Source organism: Mustelus asterias, chromosome 21 (genome assembly GCF_964213995.1).
Source record: "Mustelus asterias chromosome 21, sMusAst1.hap1.1, whole genome shotgun sequence".
Lineage (NCBI taxonomy): Eukaryota > Metazoa > Chordata > Chondrichthyes > Carcharhiniformes > Triakidae > Mustelus > Mustelus asterias.
In genome coordinates, this window is record NC_135821.1 from 69,661,928 (window position 1) to 69,682,980 (window position 21,053).

Here is a 21,053-nt window from a genome sequence, read left to right on the forward strand (position 1 = left end):
GGGTTGAAACCATCTGTTTTGATGCCATTTTGTTCATATTCTTGGCTTGTTCAAACAGGTCCTAGAATAAATCATGTGACCTACAGTAACTCCTAACGCTTGCTTCAACCCATCACAGAATGACTCATAAATCTTAGAGCAGAAATGGGCGATATTAATTTAAATATTGTCTGAACAGTCACTTGGAATGTATTTCAAAGCAAAATTCTGCTGTATTTCTAAAATATTATCTTTAGAGTCATAGAATCATACAGCGCAGAAGGAGGCTATTCAGCCCATCGAGTCTGCACCGACCACAATCCCACCCAGGCCCTATCCCCATAACCCCATACATTTACCCTAGCTAGTCCCCCTGACACTGAGGGAGAATTTAGCATGGCCAATGCACCTAACCTGCACATCTTTGCACTGTGGGAGGAAACCAGAGCACCTGGAGGAAACCCACGCAGACACGGGGAGAATGTGCAGGCTCCTGCACTGCGGATAGTTGGGAACCTGTCTCGGGGGCAGGGAATTCATATGGTGTTCGTGGAAGTGGAAATGAATAGGGTTGGGAAGCATTTTCCGATCAGGGCCAGTGTGATCTCCTGGACTCGTTTCGATCGCCTCAGGGGGTCGGAGAGGAATTTCCCAGATTTTCTTTCCCCATATTGGCCCTGGGGTTTTCACTCTGGGTTTTCGCCTCTCCCTGGAGATCACATGGTCTGGAATGGGGGGTGGGGGTGAGTTAATAGGTTGTGATGAACAAAGCATCGTAGCTGTGAGGGACAGCTCGGTGGATAGGATATTGGTATGTAGATAGGCTGGAAAATTGGGCGGGGATCCTGGATTCAGGATTCAATCCTGGACCGGGGAGCGGCGCGGGCTTGGAGGGCCGAAGGGCCTGTTCCTGTGCTGTATTGTTCTTTGTTCTTGTTCTTTGTTCCACACAGTCACCCAGGGCAGGAATGGAACCTGGGTCCCTGGCACTAGTTTTCATTATCGATTGTTACGCTATACAGGAATAAAAACCCAGACAGTCGAGCCAGCCAATGGTATTGAATTCCTCTGGCCGAGGAATTTCTATACTTGTGTAAAATTCAATCCCTGGTCTTTGTGCTCACAGATAATTGTTTTGAGCACTCCCTTCAGTGTTGCGACCCAGTTGCACAATGCTGTTGACACGTTTGTTACTGTACCTACTTGGATGAAGTCATCCAAACTGAACTGAGCTGAGTCACATGGGTGGTGGGTCACCTTTTGGTGCTCCAACCTGGAATCCAGCCCGAGTGGGCGGGGAAAAGGGCATCAGAGGTCAAGCTGAGAGTGGCGAGACTGTCAGAACATTGGAGTAACAGGGCCTGGATCTGTCTAGCCCCTGGGTGTGGGAGTATGGGAGGGAGCAGTGGTGAGGAGCTCAGCGAGAATTGCTGGGTCATTGCTACAGGAAAGCGAGTCTAGTTGGTGCTAATTTGCAGCATTTCAATACAGAGCTCCCACACAGGAAGGGAGCGATCCTTTCCTTCAGCAATCGAGTGCAAGCATGAGGTCTCTTTTGAATGTTAGGACAACATTCCAGTGCTCCTGCCACAGTTCACAGGTGGCAGCCGGCATAATCAAGGACCCCACCCACCCCGGACATTCTCTCTTCCACCTTCTTCCATCGGGAAAAAAGATACAAAAGTCTGAGGTCATGTACCAACCGACACAAGAACAGCTTCTTCCCTGCTGCTGTCAGACTTTTGAATGGACCTACCTCGCATTAAGTTGATCTTTCTCTACACCCTAGCTATGACTGTAACACTACATTCTGCACCCTCTCCTCTCCTCTATGAACGGTATGCTTTGTCTGTATAGCGCGCAAGAAGTTATACTTTTCACCTGTATACCAATACATGCGACAACAATAAATCAAATTAAATCATAATCAAAACAATATTATCATGTTATAATCATGTATTGATCGCTTGACTTCTATGCCTTTGGACACGCAGACCAGGGAACGAACAAGGGAACAGGCCATCTTGGACTGGGTGTTGTGCAATGAGAAAGGATCAGTTGGCAATCTAGTTGTGAGAGAACCCTTAGGGATGAGTAACCATAATATGGTGGAATTCTTTGTCAAGGTGGATAATGATGTCGTTGATTCTGAGACCAGTGTCCTGAATCTCAATAAGGGTAACTATGATGGTATGAGGCATGAATTAGCCATGATGGACTGGGAAACATTACTGAAAGGAAAGACAGTGGACAGGCAATGGCAGGCATTTAAAGAACGAATAGGTGAACTCCAGAAGTTGTTTATTCCTGTTTAGCACAAGAGTGGTGAGGGAATTGTGACCAAGCCATGGCTTACAAGGGAAATTAGAGATAGTATCAGATTCAAGAAAGAAGCAAACAAATTGGCAAGAAAAAGTAATAGGCCTGGGGATTGGGAGCAGTTTAAAATTCAGCAAAGGACCTAGGGATTGATTAAGAAGGGAAAAATAGAGTATGAAAGTAAGCTAGCGGAGAACATAAAAACTGACTGTAAAAGTTTCTATAGATATGTAAAGAGAAAAAGATTGACAAAAACAAATGTAGGCCCCTTACAGTCAGGCACAGGAGAATTCATAATGGGGGATAAAGAAATGGCTGAGGAATTAAATTCCTACTTTCCTTCAGTCTTCAAAGGAAAACATGAATAATGTACAAGAAGTTCTGAGAGAAACATGTTTTAGTGAGGAGCTGAAGGAAATCAGCATTAGTAGAGAAAAAGTTTTGGGGAAATTGATGGGATTGAAGATGGATAAATCTTTAGGTCCTGATAATCTTCATCCCAGAGTACTTAAGGAAGTGGCCCTGGAAATACTAGATCCATTGGTGGTTATTTTCCAATGTCCTTTGGACTCAGGACTGGTTCCTACAGATTGGAGGGCAGCTAATGTAAGCCCGCTATTCAAAAAGGGACGTAGAGAGAAAACAGGGAACTATAGACCAGTGAGTCTAACGTTGGGATTGGGGAAGTTGCTAGGGCCCATCATCAAGGATTTTATAACTCAGCATTTGGAAAGCAGTCATGTAATCAAAGTCAACATGGAGATACAAAAGTGAAATCATGCTTGATGAATCTATTGGAATTCTTTGAGGATGTAACTAGTAGAGTTGACCGAGGAGAACCAGTGGATGTGGTTTATTTAGACTTTCAGAAGGCTTTCAACAAGGTCTGACATAACAGGCTTGGAGGGCCGAAGGGCTGTTCCGGTGCTGTAATTTTCTTTGTTCTTTATTCTAACAAACTACGATGTAAAGTTAAAGCACATGGGATTGCAGGTAATTTCTTGAGATGGATAGAAAACTGGTTAGCAGGTGGGAAGCAAAGAGTTGGCATAAATGGGTCTTTCTCTGATTGGCAGTCAGTGACTAGTGGGGTTCCGCAGAGATCTGTGCTAGGGCCCCAACTGTTCACATCATATATTAATGATTTGGAAGAGAGAACTTGATGTATTATCTCCAAATTTGAAGAGGATATAAAGTTGAGTGTGACGGGGATGCAGAGATGCTTCAGCGTGATTTGGACAGGCTGAGTGTGTGGGCATATGCATGGCAGATGCAGTATAATGTGGATAAATGTGAGCTTATCCACTTTGGTAGCAATAATAGGAAGACAAATTATTACTTGAATGGGTGTAATTTGAGAGAGGTGGATACTCAGTGAGACCTTGGTGTCCTCGTGCATCAGTCGCTGAAAGTAAGCGTGCAGGTACAGCAGGCAGTAAAGAAGGCAAATGGTATGTTGGCCTCCATAGTGAGAGGATTTGAGTATAGGGATAGGGATGTTTTGCTGCAATTGTATAGGGCGTTAGTGAGTATCGTGTGCAGTTTTGGTGTCCTTATCTGAGGAAGGATGTCCTTGCCATAGGAGTACAGCGAAGGTTTACTAGGCTGATTCCTGGGATGGCAGGTCTGTCATATGAGGAGAGACTAAGTCAGTTAGGATTGTATTCACTGCAGTTTAGAAGAGTGAGAGGGGATCTCCTAGAAACTTATAAAATTCTAACAGGGTTAGACAGGGTAGATTCAGAAAGAATGTTCCCGATGGTGGGGGAATCCAGAACTAGGGGCCATAGTTTGAGGATACAGGGTAAACCTTTTAAAACTAAGGTGATGAGAAATTTCTTCACCCAGAGGGTGGTGAATGTATGAAATTCACTACCACAGAATGTAGTTGAGACCAAAATGTTGTCTGATTTCAAGAAGAAATTAGATCTAGCTCTTGGGGCTAAAGGGATCAAGGGATATGGGGGGAAGGGGGGAATCAGGATATTGAATTCAATGATCCTCATGCTTCTAGTTTCTGTGTTTCTATGACCTCTTATAGATGTACTGGTTTAGGTTTTGATAGAATCATAGAATTCCTACAGTGCAGAAGCAGGCCATTTGCCCCATCGGGTCTGAACCGACTCTCCAACAAAGCTACTTATCCAGGCCCAATCCCCATATCTCTACGTATTTACCCCACTAATCCCCTTAACCTATACATCTTGGGACACTAAGGGGCAATTTTAGCATGGCCAATCCACCTAACCTGCACAGCTTTGGACTGTGGGAGGAAGCCGGAGCACCCGGAGGAAACCCACTCAGACACAGGGAGAATGTGCAAACTCCACACAGACGCCCAAGGCCAGAATTGAACCTGAGTCCCTTATACTGTGAGACAGCAGTGCTAACCACTGCTGCCCAGAAAAACCCACAAAGGCCAATTGTTTGGTACCAGTTTCCCAAAGATCTCGGGTAGATGGTGACATAGTGGTAATGTCACTGGACATTATACCAGAGGCCCTGGCTAATGCTTTGGGTCAGAGGTTCAAATCCCACCACAACAACAGGTGGAATTTAAATTCAGTTTTTAAAAAATTAATTTAATTTTTTTTTAAATCTGGAATTGAAAGGTAGTCTCAGTAATGTCATTAAAGACCCATCTGGTTCACTAACGTCACTCAGGAAATCTGCCGGCCTTAGCTGGCCTGGCCTACATGGTGACCCCAGGTCAACAGCAATGGGTGTGACACCATAGCTATTTACTGCCCTCTGAAATGGCCAAGCAAGCCACTCAGCTCAAGGGCAATAAATGTTGGGCGCATCCCACGAAAGAATAATCATAGAATCCTACAGATCATCTACCATGCCAGTGGTCCATGGGATGTGAGCTGCTCTACACAGTGAGTGGGGAAACAGCAGCACAGTGTATTTCACTGGACTAGTAATCCGGAGACCTGACATAATGCCCTGGGGACGCAAGTTCAAATCCCACTACGGCAGTTGGTGGAATTTAAATTCAATCCTTTAATTAATCTGGAATAGAATCATAGAATCCTACAATGCAGAAGGAGGGCATTCGGCCCATCGAGTCTGCACCGACCACAATCCCACCCAGGCCCTATCCCCACAACCCCATACATTTACCCTAGCTAATCCCCCTGACACTAAGGGGCAATTCAGCATGGCCAATCCACCTAACCCGCACATCCTTTGGACTATGGGAAGAAACCGGAGCACCTGGAGGAAACCCACACAGACACGGGGAGAATGTGCAAACTCCACACAGACAGTGACCCGAGGCTGGAATTGAACCCGGGTCCCTGGCGCTGTGAGGTAGCAGTGCTAACCATTGTGTCACCGTGCCGCCCAGATAAAAAGTTAGTCTCGGGAATGGTGACCATGAAACGTTCGGATTGTCATAAAAACCCCATGAGGCTCACCAGTGCCCTTTGGGGAAGGAAATCCACCATCCTAACCCAGTCTAGCCTACCTGGGCCCTTTGGGGAAGGAAATCCACCATCCTAACCCAGTCTAGCCTACCTGGGCCTCCAGCTCCACAACAACAGAGTCAACTCTTAACTGCCCTCTGATGCAACCTGACCAACCATTCAGTTGGCCACACGGACTGTAGAGGTTCCAGAAGGTGGATCACCACCAGATTCTCGAGGGCAATTAGGGATGGGAGTCAAATGCTGGCCTTCTCGGTGACACTCACTTCCGATGAACACGCAACACAAGAAAACGGGCAGCTAACAGGAGGAAGATGCATTTCCCTGCACCCGGCTGTTCACCTCGACTGCAAAAATGCCCTTGGAAAAGGGTCAGATGTGGTTGGGTGATAGGCGGGGCTGGGGGAATGGGATAACAAAACAGAGCAACAACTTACAACTCAGGGTGAAACCATGATCAGATAGGGGATGGGGTTAGCCCATTGCACTGGGGGGGGGGGGGTGTACTGATGCCTGCGATGCTGGTTTGCCCAGGCTAGGGTAGAGTAAAGGATCAGGATACTAATGAGGTTAAATTGAGGCTTTATCTGCTGCGGTTTTCCAAAGCCATCTCGGCCTTTAGGCTAAGGTGAAGCTTTAGATCAAGCCTGGGAGGGGGTACAATGCCTCATCCTGTCGGCTTGGATCTTGTTTGACGGAGCCCAAGATGAGATGCAATATCTTGTCAGCTTGGATCTGGTTTGTCCCTCGTGTGGGGACCATGATTGGACTTAATTTGTGTTGGCTTTTTAAATTAGAAATAAAGCTCCGAAAGGCACCAATAAAAGGTTGCGCCCAGCTTCAGGGCAGCAGTGTTAATGATGTAACCCGTTACTAATGAAATATCAGAAGCTCTAGGCTTCCTGACTGACTTAATTGACTTTAACAAACGCTAAATACTTGATGTAGGAATAACAGTAGGGTACAGGACGATGAGGGAGATTGCCTTTCACTTTAGGGTGAGAAAGAGAGAGAGGGTGAATAGTTACCAATGGCAACAGCAACTCCCTGTAGATTATACATATGATTTATAAATGGTTGAATTGTGGGGAAGTGACATGCCCTACAGAGATAAGAATATAATCCTGCATGTTGGCAGTGCTGAAAAGAATGGCTCTGTTGGCCCTTGCTGTCCCTTTTACACAGAAACGCTCAGGATTAAACTCTTTAAGCAGTATTTCCCTGTGATTTTTCTCCCTGTCTCTCCTCAAGATAATAACTCTCACTGGGTTACGATTACTAGGCGGCCAGCTGTCCTGTGCTACTTCACCCAAGTGCCAACTTTTTTTCGCACGTGAGTCCCAGTGTTGGAAGTCAACAAACTACTTGTGCTGGATATCGCAGGCTTGCTTTGCTCCTTTGTGTCGAGATTGGCAGCAGGAATCCTGGCTAACCCATGGCTCGCTAACCCGGGGAGGGCCAAGGAGAGTTCGACCTCCGTACTGAATGCGCTGACTGGACGGTTTACTGTGACACAAAGCAGCACCCACTAACCCAACAGTGACGACTCTCCGAGCCCTGTAAGAATTCCCTGAGTGAAGGAGCAGGACAAATTGATGGACAGCTGTTTTGAAAGAGCCGGCACAGATACGATGGGCCAAATGGCCTCCTTCTGTGTTGCATGATGAATCCACAGATGGACTGATAGGAAGACTTGTATTTATACAGCACCTTCACAACCACTGCACGTCTCGAAATGTCTCACAGCCAATGAAGCACTTTTTGAAAATTGAGCCACTTTTGTAATGTAGGAAATGCAGCAGCCAATTTATGCACAGCAAGATCCCACAAACATCAATGTGATAATAACTGGACAATAGGCTCCGAACTCCCCAGCGACAGATTGTGGGGGCACCCCAAAGATGCGCTGGGGAATCTCTCTCGAAAGGTCACAGGTGTTAAGGGTTTGCACAGCAATTCCCCAGATGTGCAAACACCCCCCCCCCGCCCAAAAACCCTGCGCTGGGCACCATCCAAAAACACAAACTTCGGATGGTTCTGGCTGGGTTAAACTAATAGTTACTCAGAAAATGGAAGAAGAATTAAACCTCTCCTCACTTCTGGGGTAACTATTGTAAAGACCCAGGTTCCCCCCCCCCTCCCCCCTCCCCACCCCCCCCGCAGTGTCTGACCTCTTCACACCCCCAATCCGATCCACTTACCTTACCTACTCGCTGTCCTGTCAATTTCAAATCGGACCATAAAGCCAACTGCTTTACGGCAGCCAGTGCTGTAAAGAAAAAGAGGGTGTGTCCTCCTTTGATCCAACCCTGCTGGACTGCGAGGCTGGGCTTTGGAGACTGCTACGCTCTCTGAATCTCGCCCAACCTGAGTTGGAAGGTCAAAGAACAAAGAACAGTACGGCACAGGAACAGGCCCTTCGGCCCTCCAAGCCTGCGCCGATCTTGATGTCTGCCTAAACTAAAACCGTGTGCTCTTACGAAGTCCGTATCCTTCCATTCCCATCCTATTCATGTATTCGTCCAGATGCCCCTTAAATACCTGCTCCCACCACCTCCCCGGGCAGTGCGTTCCAGACATTCACCACCCTCTGTGTAAAAAAAAAATTGCCTCGCACATCTCCTCTAAACTTTTCCCCACGCACCTTAAACCTATGTTTAAAGTACGAGGGGAAGACAGACACAGGTCGAGCGAGACAGGCACAGGAGAAATTTGGCGTAAATGATTGGGTACAGAGCGGCAATCCAACTCTCCCTCTATAACGAGGACATCCTTCCGCAGATAAGTACACCAAAAATGCACACAATATTTCAGGTGTGGCCTCACCAATGCCCTGTACAATTACAGTCGAGCTTTGTAGGTAGCTGAATCTGGTGTCCTATCCGGTTGGGCTGTCTGTGCGTTTCTTTCAAGTGCGAGGAGTTGAGCAAGGATTCAGGGTACCTGCAGCAGGGAGCGCATCGTCTGGACAGCTTCATGGCTGTTTGTGGAACAGTGGGGTGGATTGATCCCCAGTCTAATGTAGTTAAAGCAGCGAGTGTGACTGGAGACCAGAGAAACTCTTTTAAACTCAAACTGACTTTTTGGGACCCAAAGAGAAAAGGTGCTGGAAAATCTCAGCGGGTCTGGCAGCTGTAAGGAGAGAAAGGAGCTGAAAAAAGAGAGAAAAACAGCCTCTGCCTTTTAGCTCTGACAAAGGGTCATTTGGACTCGAAACGTCAGCTCTTTTCTCTCCTGACAGATGCTGCCAGACCTGCTGAGATTTTCCAGCATTTTCTGTCTTGGTTTCAGATTCCAGCATCCGCAGTAATTTGCTTTTATCCTGACTTTTTGGGAACTTGGTGATTAGAGAAAAGCATCCCCAGTGGTTCCCACTACTTGATTGAGCCTTTGGCCTGAAAGATGACAGACTGATTAGCATATTTTTGTATTTAATGGGAGAAATAGATGAAATATTCAGAACCCTACCTTCAAACTTTCCAAATCAGGTTTTAAAAGAATTGTCAGCAGGCTTTGTTTGTTGCTTTGCAAGTTTTCTACCCAATGACCTGGGAATTTCTCCTATCGCACTGTTAAAAGAGACTAAAATTAAGGCAACGATAAACTCTGAGTGTTCAGAGTATCTCGCCCCAGTGATACTGTAGCTGACAGCCTCAGTCTGCATTCTGCAATACCTGCCCGGATTTGGCAATCTTTCTATTGTGGATGAATGTGGGGGAAGGGAGTCTATTTAACTGCAAACTAAATAGCAAATGCAATGAAATACCTGATCTGTGAAACCAATAATCAGTATCTAAATGAATTACCTCAGCAGCAATTACCTCCTTAAGTGTTCACGCTGTGATTCAATTCAATAAATTTTAATTAAGATCAGAGATTATAATTTTGTGCGAGTGACTCACTTCATAACTCCCCAAAACTTCTCCAACACAAGTCAGGAGTATGGTAGAATAAATTGTCTGGGTGAGTATAGCTCCAACAACATCCGAGACGCTCGACACTATCCAGGATAAAGCAGGCCACTTAATTATCACTCTATTCAGCATCTTAAGCATTCACTCCCTCCACCACAGCTCAAAGTGGCAGCAGTGTGTCCCAGCGACAAGATGCACTGCAGCAACTCGCTAAGGCTCCTTCGACAGCACCTTCCAAATTTCTATCCTGGAATAGCGAAGGCAGCAGGTCCCTGGGAGCACCGCCGTCTGCAGGTTCAACCTCCAACCTGCACATCAGCCTGATTTGGAACTATTTTGCTGTTCCTTTACTGTGGCTGCGTCACAAACTTGGAGCCCTATCCCCAACAGCGCAGTGGGTGTATCACTACCGTTCAAGAGAGCAGCTCAGCGCTACCTTCTAGAGGGCAATAAATGCTGGTCTAGCCAGCAACACCCACAGCCAATGAATGTCTGTGCATTAATATCTCTGATCTTGGTTTGCAGATAATAAACATATTGTAACAATATTGCTCTGTTTACTGGCTGGGGCTTATGACAGTTTATAGTAGGGCAGTCAAGTGACTTAGTCTGGCATGGGAGTGTTTGTGCCTCTGTGTCTCATCCTGTACACTCAAATGTCAAGATGGGGCAGCACGGTGGCACTGTGGTTAGCACCAGTTAGCGCCAGGGACCCGGGTTCGATTCCGGCCTCTGATCACTGTCTGTGCGGAGTCTGCACGTTCTCCCCATGACTGCGTGGGTTTCCTCCGGGTGCTCTGGTTTCCTCCCATAGTCCGAAAGACGTGCTGGTTAGGGTGCATTGGCCATGCTAAATTCTCCCTCAGTGTACTCAAACAGGCACCGGAGCGTGGCAGCTAGGGGATTTCCGCAGTAACTTCATTGCAGTGTTAATGTAAGCCTGCTTGTGACACTAATAAATAAATGTTGAATGTACAGGGATGAAATTGTCCTTCAGACAAGCGACTGGTTAGGGTGAATCAGCTGCCTGTCTGACACCCCTCCTATTGACTCCAATGGTAATCCAGCCCTGGGTAAAATACATACTTCAATGTTGCAACACAGGAACAACTTCAACCCCAATACGTTTCTTCTTAACAAACCTATTAGGTCCAGTTTAGGGACAAGGAATTATTTCTGCCTGAGTGACTACTTTAAATATAAAGTCAAGTGAAAACTAAATACATAGGTCAGAACTCTACCACCTCACCCACCACGAAATTGGTGCGAGCGAGGGTCCGAGAGCGGAAATCTCCTTTTGACCTGGGGTGGGAATTTGCGGCCTCGCTTGAGCTCGGCTGTAAAATCCCGAGCATTTAGGATCAGGGTCCCAGTTGATCAGCTGTCCCCATTTTCCTTTTGATTTGACTGGAGAGAGATTGGATCCCAGCCAGATGGGGAGTTTTATCACAAATCCTTTTCCTGATGGTTGGTTTCATTACAGAATGCAGTATTACTCATGTCTGCCTCCACCTATCAATGCTCAGCGACCCAGAAGTCTGCTTTTGTACTCGTTTGAGTGAATAAATGATCAAATTAAGTAAAGAAGAAGCCTTTTAAAGGGGCATTGTGGCAAAAAATAAAAACTTCAACGGAAGCATATTAAAGAAAAATATCATTACCAAGTCTTTCTTTATATGTACTCAAGATACCCTGTCAATCAGTTCCCTTCACCTGCATATCCTTCACCTTAGTAATATATTGTGTTCAGTTTTGGTCTCCTTACTTGAGAAAGGATATACAGGCACTGAAGCGGGTGCAGAGGAGATTCGCTAGGTTGATTCCAGAGTTGAGTGGGTTGGCTTATGAGGAGAGATGGACTATACTCATTTGAATTTAGAAGAATGAGGGGGATCTTATAGAAACTTATAAAGTTATGAAGGGAATAGATAAGATAGAAGCAGGGAGGTTATTTCCACTGGCGGGTAAATCCAGAAATGGGGGGCATAGCCTCAAAATATGGAGGAGCAGATTTAGGACTGAGTTGAGGAGGAACCTATTCACCCAAAGAATTGTGAATCTTTGATTTTTTTAAATTTGATTTATTATTGTCACATGTATTCATATATAATGAAAAGTATTGTTTCCTGCATGCCATACAGACAAAACATACCATTCATAGAGAAGGAAAGGAGAGAGTGCAGAATATAGTGTTACAGTCATAGCTAGGGTGTAGAGAAAGATCAACTTAGTGCGACGTAGGTCCATTCAAAAGTCTGACAGCAGCAGGGAAGAAGCTGAGTCAGTTGGTACGTGACCTCAGACTTCTGTATCTTTTTCCCGACGGAAGAAGGTGGAAGAGAGAATGTCCGGAGTGCATGGAGTCCTTAATTATGCTGGCTGCTTTTCCGAGGCAGCGGGAATTGTAGACAGAGTCAATGGATGGGAGGCTGGGCTACATTCACGATCCTTTGTAGTTTCTTGCGGTCTTGGACAGAGCAGGAGCCCAAGCTGTGATATAACCAGAAAGTATCTGTGGAATTCTCTGCCCAGTGAAGCAGTTGAGGCTACCTCGTTGAATGTTTTTAAGACAAAGATAGATAGATTTTTCAAAGGTAAAGGAATTAAGGGTTCTGGTGAGCGGGCGGGTAAGTGGAGCTGAGTCCACGAAAAGATCAGCCACGATCTTATTGAATGGCGGAGCAGGCTCGAGGGGCCAGATGTCCTACTCCTGCTCCTAGTTCTTACTTTCTTAAATCTAACAGGCATTAAAGTAGGGTCTATAATTGAGCTGTCATCTGAGATGGATGGATGCCAAATAACCCATGGAATTGTTCAAAGAACAGCTTAGCACAGGAACAGGCCCATTGCCCGAGCAAGCCTGCACTGACACACGACACCTTTCTGAAGACCTTTTGCCTCTATGTGGTCCGTATCCCTCTATTCGCTGCCTATTCATGTATCTGTCAAGATGTCTCTTAAACGTTGCTATTGTATCTGCTTCTACCACCTCCTCTGGCAGCGCATTCCAGGCACTCACCACCCTCTGGCATCTCCCATAAACTTTTCCCCCTTTTACCGTAAATCCATGTCCCCAAGTAATTGACGTTTCTACCCTGGGGAAAAAGAGTGAGGAATTTCTCTCGATCAGTGCTGACTAACGTTTGTTGTTCAACGAGCATCAATGTTGTAGCTTCTCTGGTGATTTATCGCATAAACGGTTTGTGGGATCTTGCTGTGCATAAAAGAACTGCGCTTGACATTGAATATAAAAGGTTGTGTTGGGATACAGTGCAGCAAAATACATCATAAATGGGATAGAATGTGAGAAATAAGTTGCGAAAGTAAATCTTTTGGCTCTTATGTAGGAATTGTCCATATCAGACTTGCTTTCGGTAACTGAGCTGCTGTGTAGACCGATAGATATTTCACAAATACATGTTTAATTACAGGCCAGTAGATCAGTGTGCTCTGGCTTGATTGCACAGTGCTGTTGCTTTTATACCGACCTTTGTACCGGGAGCTGTTACACTGTGCAAACACAGTTTATTGCCACTTTGCGCACTGAAAATGAAAGTTCCCGACAAAGCATTGAAAGCTTCCTAGACTCCAGGAGCATCAGAATGGTAATGGAGCTTTTTATACATTGCTTCAACGGGCTTCTCCCATTCGAGTTCACTTGTGAACAAACAGTTGGCAGACGCTGTAAAGCACGGTGTTCAGTAATTGCTGGATCTGCCGACAGTCACTGAATAAAGTCACCAGTGCCTGCTGATCTGACGGCCATGACTGCCTCAGTCAACTCCATCGTAGCTGACTCTTTTTACAAAAAATAGAAAATATACAGAGACACCCACTGTTGGATGTGGTTCTGTGATTGGGTGGCACTTGCTGAATGATCCCGAGTATGCTCATAGCTACACCAACAAACCCGAGTGTGCTAATAGTTACACCAACAGCCCCGAGTGTGCTAATAGCTACACCAACAACCCCGAGTGTGCTAATAGCTACAACAACAACCCCGAGTGTGCTAATAGCTACCCCAACAACCCCGAGTGTGCTAATAGCTCCCCCAACAACCCCGAGTGTGCTAATAGCTCCCCCAACAACCTCGAGTGTGCTAATAGCTCCCCCAACAACCTCGAGTGTGCTAATAGCTCCCCCAACAACCCCGAGTGTGCTAATAGCTACAACAACAGCCCCGAGTGTGCTAATAGCTACACCAACAACCCCGAGTGTGCTAATAGCTCCCCCAACAACCTCGAGTGTGCTAATAGCTAAACCAACAACCCCGAGTGTGCTAATAGCTACACCAACAACCCCGAGTGTGCTAATAGCTCCCCCAACAACCCCGAGTGTGCTAATAGCTACCCCAACAACCCCGAGTGTGCTAATAGCTACAACAACAACCCCGAGTGTGCTAATAGCTACCCCAATCACCCCGAGTGTGCTAATAGCTACAACAACAACCCTGAGTGTGCTAATAGCTCCCCCAACAACCCCGAGTGTGCTAATAGCTACCCCAACAACCCCGAGTGTGCTAATAGCTCCCCCAACAAACCCGAGTGTGCTGATAGCTACCCCAACAACCCCGAGTGTGCTAATAGCTACCCCAACAACCCCGGGTGTGCTAATAGCTACAACAACAACCCCGAGTGTGCTGATAGCTCCCCCAACAACCCCGAGTGTGCTAATAGCTCCCCCAACAACCCCAAGTGTGCTAATAGTAATCCCAACAACCCCGAGTGTGCTAATAGCTCCCCCAACAAACCCGAGTGTGCTGATAGCTACCCCAACAACCCCGAGTGTGCTAATAGCTACCCCAACAACCCCGGGTGTGCTAATAGCTACAACAACAACCCCGAGTGTGCTGATAGCTCCCCCAACAACCCCGAGTGTGCTAATAGCTCCCCCAACAACCCCGAGTGTGCTAATAGTAATCCCAACAACCCCGAGTGTGCTAATAGCTCCCCCAACAAACCCGAGTGTGCTGATAGCTACCCCAACAACCCCGAGTGTGCTAATAGCTACCCCAACAACCCCGGGTGTGCTAATAGCTACAACAACAACCCCGAGTGTGCTAATAGCTCCCCCAACAACCCCGAGTGTGCTAATAGCTACCCCAACAACCCCGAGTGTGCTAATAGCTACAACAACAACCCCGAGTGTGCTAATAGCTACCCCAATCACCCCGAGTGTGCTAATAGCTACAACAACAACCCTGAGTGTGCTAATAGCTCCCCCAACAACCCCGAGTGTGCTAATAGCTACCCCAACAACCCCGAGTGTGCTAATAGCTCCCCCAACAAACCCGAGTGTGCTGATAGCTACCCCAACAACCCCGAGTGTGCTAATAGCTACCCCAACAACCCCGGGTGTGCTAATAGCTACAACAACAACCCCGAGTGTGCTGATAGCTCCCCCAACAACCCCGAGTGTGCTAATAGCTCCCCCAACAACCCCGAGTGTGCTAATAGTAATCCCAACAACCCCGCGTGTGCTAATAGCTCCCCCAACAAACCCGAGTGTGCTGATAGCTACCCCAACAACCCCGAGTGTGCTAATAGCTACCCCAACAACCCCGGGTGTGCTAATAGCTACAACAACAACCCCGAGTGTGCTGATAGCTCCCCCAACAACCCCGAGTGTGCTAATAGCTCCCCCAACAACCCCGAGTGTGCTAATAGTAATCCCAACAACCCCGAGTGTGCTAATAGCTCCCCCAACAAACCCGAGTGTGCTGATAGCTACCCCAACAACCCCGAGTGTGCTAATAGCTACCCCAACAACCCCGGGTGTGCTAATAGCTACAACAACAACCCCGAGTGTGCTGATAGCTCCCCCAACAACCCCGAGTGTGCTAATAGCTCCCCCAACAACCCCGAGTGTGCTAATAGTAATCCCAACAACCCCGAGTGTGCTAATAGCTACCCCAACAACCCCGAGTGTGCTGATAGCTACACCAACAGCCCCGAGTGTGCTAATAGCTACAACAACAACCCCGAGTGTGCTAATAGCTCCCCAACAACCCCGAAGTGTGCTAATAGCTACAACAACAACCCCGAGTGTGCTAATAGCTACACTAAGAACCAATTTTGATAATCAGTTGGGCTTGTAATGTGGCTCATCCACACTTACGAGAAGGGACACATTCATACACAGGGACCCTTTCTCCGCAAACAAGAAGAATATATTCAAGCATTGCACCTTTTTGTGAATAGCCAATGAGCTTCGGGGGGCCCATAGTTTTCCTATTGCTTTCTGTATGGCAATGACTCAGCCAATCAGAGTTGACTTGCCAGGTAACCAGCATCTTTCCTCCCGTGCTATATATTGTTGTGATGATTTGAATGTTGTATTATTGAGCGTAATTCTCCCACGGGTTCAATGGCAGCTGGGGGGAGGGCGGGAGCGAGAGAGAGAAGAGGGTGGAGGATCAAAAATTGGTTTTATACCAGCGTGAATGTACAGTAGTGTCTGCCGCTGTTGCCCACCACGGTGGATTGGGAAACCCATTGGAGGCAGGAGTGAAATACATTTGCATTTAGTTAATGGGGTGCAGGTGAAGGTCTGAATAATCACGCCCGATTCTCCGTAGCACCAGTGGGACGACGTGCTGGTGTGAAACACATCTGGAAGAACATGGCATGCAGATGTCAGCACAGAGAGAGGGGCTCTTCCTGAGGAGCGAAACCATGATGAGAACTAGCAGCTTCCGTACTTATCTAGATTTACATGTACCCTTTCAAGTGCTTTTCTTCTTCATGGAATTCAGAAATAGCTTCAGTTGCTTAAAAGTCATACAGCCATAGAGATTTACAGCATGGAAATAGGCCCTTCGGCCCAACTTGTCCATGCCACCCCTTTTTTTAACCACTAAGCTCATCCCAATTGCCCACATTTGGCCCATATCCCTCTATACCCATCCTACCCATGTAACTGTCTACATGCTTTTTAAAAGACAAAGTTGTACCCGCCTCTACTACTACCTCTGGCAGCTTGTTCCAGACACTCACCACCCTCTGTGTGAAACAATTGCCCCTCTGGAGCCTTTTGTATCTCTCCCCTCTCACCTTAAACTTATGCCCTCTAGTTTCAGACTCCCCTACCTTTGGGAAAAGATGTTGACTATCTAGCTGATCTGTGCCCCTCATTATTTTATCATAGAATCATAGAAACCCTACAGTGCAGAAGGAGGCCATTCGGCCCATCGAGTCTGCACCGACCACAATCCCACCCAGGCCCTACCCCCACATATTTACCCGCTAATCCCTCTAACTACACATCTCAGGGACAATTTTTTTTTAACCTGGCCAATCAACCTAACTCGCACATCTTTGGACTGTGGGAGGAAACCGGAGCACCCGGAGGAAACCCACGCAGACACGAGGAGAATGTGCAAACTCCACACAGACAGTGACCCGAGCCGGGAATCGAACCCGGGACCCTGGAGCTGTGAAGCAGCAGTGCTAACCACTGTGCTACCGTGCCGCCCCGATTATTATTTTAACCTATTATTTTATAGACCTCTATAAGATCACCCCTAAGCCTCCTATGCTCCAAGGAAAAAAGTCCCAGTCTATCCAGCCTCTCCTTATAACTCAGACCATCAAATCCCGGTAGCATCCTAGTAAATCTTTTCTTCACTCTTTCTAGTGTAATAATATCCTTTGTATAATAGGGTGACCAGAGCTGTACACAGTATTCCAAGTGTGACCGTACCAATGTCTTGAACAACTTTAACAAGACGTCCCAACTCCTGTATTCAATGTTCTGACCAATGAAACCAAGCATGCCGAATGCCTTCTTCACCACCCTGTCCACCTGTGCTCCACTTTCAACTGAGTTCGATAAGAACATAAGATCGTGAGAAACAAGAGAAGGTGTCAGCCATTTTGTCCTTTGGATCTGTGCCACTATTCAAGTTCGTGGTTGTTTTGACTGTGGCTTTAACTCCACTCTCCTCCATATCCTTAAACTCTTTTGTAGATCAAAAATCTGTCTCCACTGCTGTCTGAGGTAGTGAATTCCAAAGACCTATGACTCTCAGAGAAGAAATTTCTCCTCAACTCCATCTTAAATGAGAGACTTATTCTTAAACTGTGCTCTCGGTTCTAGAATCCCCCATGAAGGGAAACATCCAGTCAAAGTTTACCTTGGCAAGCCCCCTCAGCATCTTGTATGTTTCAATAAGGCCTCTCATTCTCCTAATCTAAACTTCAATGAAAGCCTTTGTTGTCCTTGCGAAACCTAACCTATTCAGCCTTTCATAATGAGTGCATCCTCTTAGTTCTGGGACCTGCCTTGTGAACCCAGTGCCTCCAAAAGCTTTATGTATCGGACAGTGCAAGTTGTGGCTGAACCAAAGTTCCATGCAAGCTTAGCATAACTTCTCTGTTATGAACATGTCTCTGCTCTCTTTCCATGGGGATCTTTGACAAGGCAACAACTCACATAGAGACTGCTGTAGTCAGACCCTGATCAACATGGTGGCTGCTTTGCCAAGAAGCTATAGACTCAATTGGTCAGAACATTGAATATAGGAGTTGGGATGTCTTGTTGAAGTTGTACAAGGCATTGGTAAGGCCACACTTGGAATACTGTGTAGAGTCCTGGTCACCCTATTATAGAAAGGATATTATTAAACTAGAAAGAGTGCAGAAAAAATTTACTAGGATGCTACTGAGACTTGATGGTTTGAGTTATAAGGAGAGGCTGGATAGACTGGGACTTTCTTCTCTGGAGCGTAGAAGGCTGAGGGGTGATCTTATTGAGGTCTATAAAATAATGAGGGGCACAGATCAGCTAGATCGTCAATATCTTTTCCCAAAGGTAGGGGAGTCTAAAACTAGAGGGCATAGGTTTAAGGTGAGAGGGGAGAGATACAAAAGGGTCCAGAGGGGCAATTTTTTCACACAGAGGGTGGTGAGAGTCTGGAACAAGCTGCCAGAGGTAGTAGTAGAGGCGGGTACAATTTTGTCTTTTAAAAAGCATGTAGACAGTTACATGGGTAAGATGAGTATGGAGGGATATGGGCCAAACGTGGGCAATTCGGACTAGGTTAGTGGTTTTAAAAAAAAGGGGCGGCATGGACAAGTTGGGCCAAAGGGTCTGTTTCCATGCTGTAAACCTCAATGAGTCTATGATATGAATTCCCAGGATTTGCTGGGATCAGCATGTTGCAAAATGTAAATGTAAGGAGCCAACTAGGAAATCTTTGTACTGTTGCCTGTTCCATCATTCATTCAGCACTTTAACCTCGACAGAACCCAACTGTAATGCACTCCGCTTACATCAGCTGATTTCTATCGCTGGTTAAGATGTAACACCCAGCTGTAAAGGTTTAGTGTCTGCAGTATCATTTCAATACTTGGGAATATTTCCTGGATGGATCTTTCCCCGGACGTTTTGCTTGTTTTTAGGAGTGGGGAAGAATGGAATATTGTTCATTTGGGTTCTGCACTTGTGTCAGCCTTTTGCTGAGCGGAGGGCCGGAATTCTTTTTAAGTTTATTTATTAGTGTCACAAGTCGGCTTACATTAACACTACGATGAAGTTACTGTGAAAATCCCCTAGTCGCCACACTCCGGCGCCTGTTCGGGTACACTGAGGGAGAATTTAGCATGGCCACTGCATCTAACTAGCGCGTCTTTCAGACTATATAGGAGGAAACCGGAGGAAACCCACGCAGACACAGGGAGAACGTGCAGACTCCACACAGGCAGTGACCCAAGCCGGGAATGGAACCAGGGTCCCTGGCACTGTGAGGCAGAAGTGCTAACCACTGTGCCACCAGTGGGATCTTCTGGTCTCACCGATGGTGCACCGCGGGTCTCCTGGCAGCCTGGGGTGGCGTCACTCCCATTGACAGCGGCGGGACCTGGCGAATGGCGTGCCACTCCCCCCCCCCACCGTGAGAAACACATTACAGGGAGGCCGGAGAATCCCCCATGCCCCAGGGTGTGACTTTAGCTGGAGGCAATTGTGACATCGATTTCCCGTTTGCCGTGGTGCTTTTGCCATGGTTTCAATGATTAGTTGGGTCTGATGCCACCTCCAGTTAAAATGCGTGCCCCAGTTGGAAAGATTTTCGGGCATTGCAATAGGACATTCTTCATCCCGCACAATTTGCAATCTCTCTTTCTCATCCCCTTATTGCTGTACTTCTGACCTTGCGCATTTGGTCTTTATTCCCAATGACCCCCTTCCCCTCCACCCGCCCAGACATGACATTTGGTGCGAGGAGATGGGCAGCAACATTGAACGAATAGCAAGATTCCAAGGAATGAAATATTGTTAATTAGGGTTCTGCGTTTGCGCCAGTCTTTTGCTGAGCTGAGGGCAAATTCTTTTAAAGTTTATTTATTAGTGTCGCAAGTCGGCTTACATTAACACGGTGGCACAGTGGTTAGCACTGCTGCTTCACAGCGCCAGGGACCCGAGTTCAATTCCGGCCTCGGGTGTGGAATTTGCACATTCTCCCCGTGTCTGCGTGGGCTTCCTCCGGGTGCTCCGGTTTCCTCCCACAGTCCAAAGATGTGCGGGTTAAGTTGATTGGCCATGCTAAATTACCCCTTAGTGTCAGATGGATTAGCAGGATAAATATGTGGGGTTACGAGAATAGGGCCCAGGTGGAATCATTGTCAGTGCAGATTCGATGGGCCGAATGGCCTCCTTCTGCACTGTACGGATTCTATGATTTTTCTTCCCAAAGATTTATTGTACAGGAAGTCACAGGGTTATTCCCAGACATAGTCAAGAGGGCAATTATTTCAGGTCTGCAACACTTACGGCCATTGTTGTTCTCTTTCTATCTTTGCCCATCACCCCCTCCTCCCTCTACCCGCCCCCCAAGCCCCCCTCCACCCCATTCTTATTGCGCTGCTCAAGCTCCGCTCCAGAGATGCAAGCATAAACATCTAGGCTGACACTCCAGTGTGGCACTGAGGGAGTGCGGCACTGAGGGAGTGCGGCACTGAGGGAGTGCGGCACTGAGGGAGTGCGGCACTGAGGGAGTGCAGCACTGTTGGACGCGCTGTATTCCAAATGGAAGGTGATAGTGAGGCCCTCGTGTGTTCCCTCAGCAGATGTCCGGGATCCCAGGGCGCTATCTCAAAGCAGAGCTGTGGAGACCTGGTGTCCCAGCCAATACTATCCCTCAATCAGCATGACAGAAGCAGAGGCCAGAATTCCCCCATCCCATCCGCCACTGGAATTTTAGTGGGCGGGTTGTGGAAAATGTGAAACCCCATTGGCAGTCCGTCGGGAATTTCCGGCTTTTAGACCAGTGCAGCCGGAGAATTCTGCCCACATTCATAAAGTTCCTCGAATCCCTACAGTGCAGAAGGAGGCCATTCAGCCCATCGAGCCTGCACCGACAACAATCCCATCCAGGCCCTATCCCCGTAACCCCACATATTTACCCCACTAA

The 21,053-nt window shown here is 47.0% G+C and overlaps 1 protein-coding gene across 5 annotated transcripts in view; it reads left to right on the forward strand.

The window, feature by feature from the left end:
* The window catches only part of luzp1 (leucine zipper protein 1), a 176,723-nt gene that overhangs the window by 74,880 nt on the left and 80,790 nt on the right, over positions 1 to 21,053 (forward strand). The window contains exon 1 of one of the 5 annotated variants that reach the window (XM_078238169.1): positions 13,195 to 13,248. The exons of the other annotated variants lie outside the window; for them this stretch is intronic. The gene's annotated coding sequence lies outside the window, so the exon portion shown is untranslated. Of the gene's footprint in view, positions 1 to 13,194; positions 13,249 to 21,053 lie in introns of those variants that run through there. 5 annotated transcript variants of the gene reach the window in all.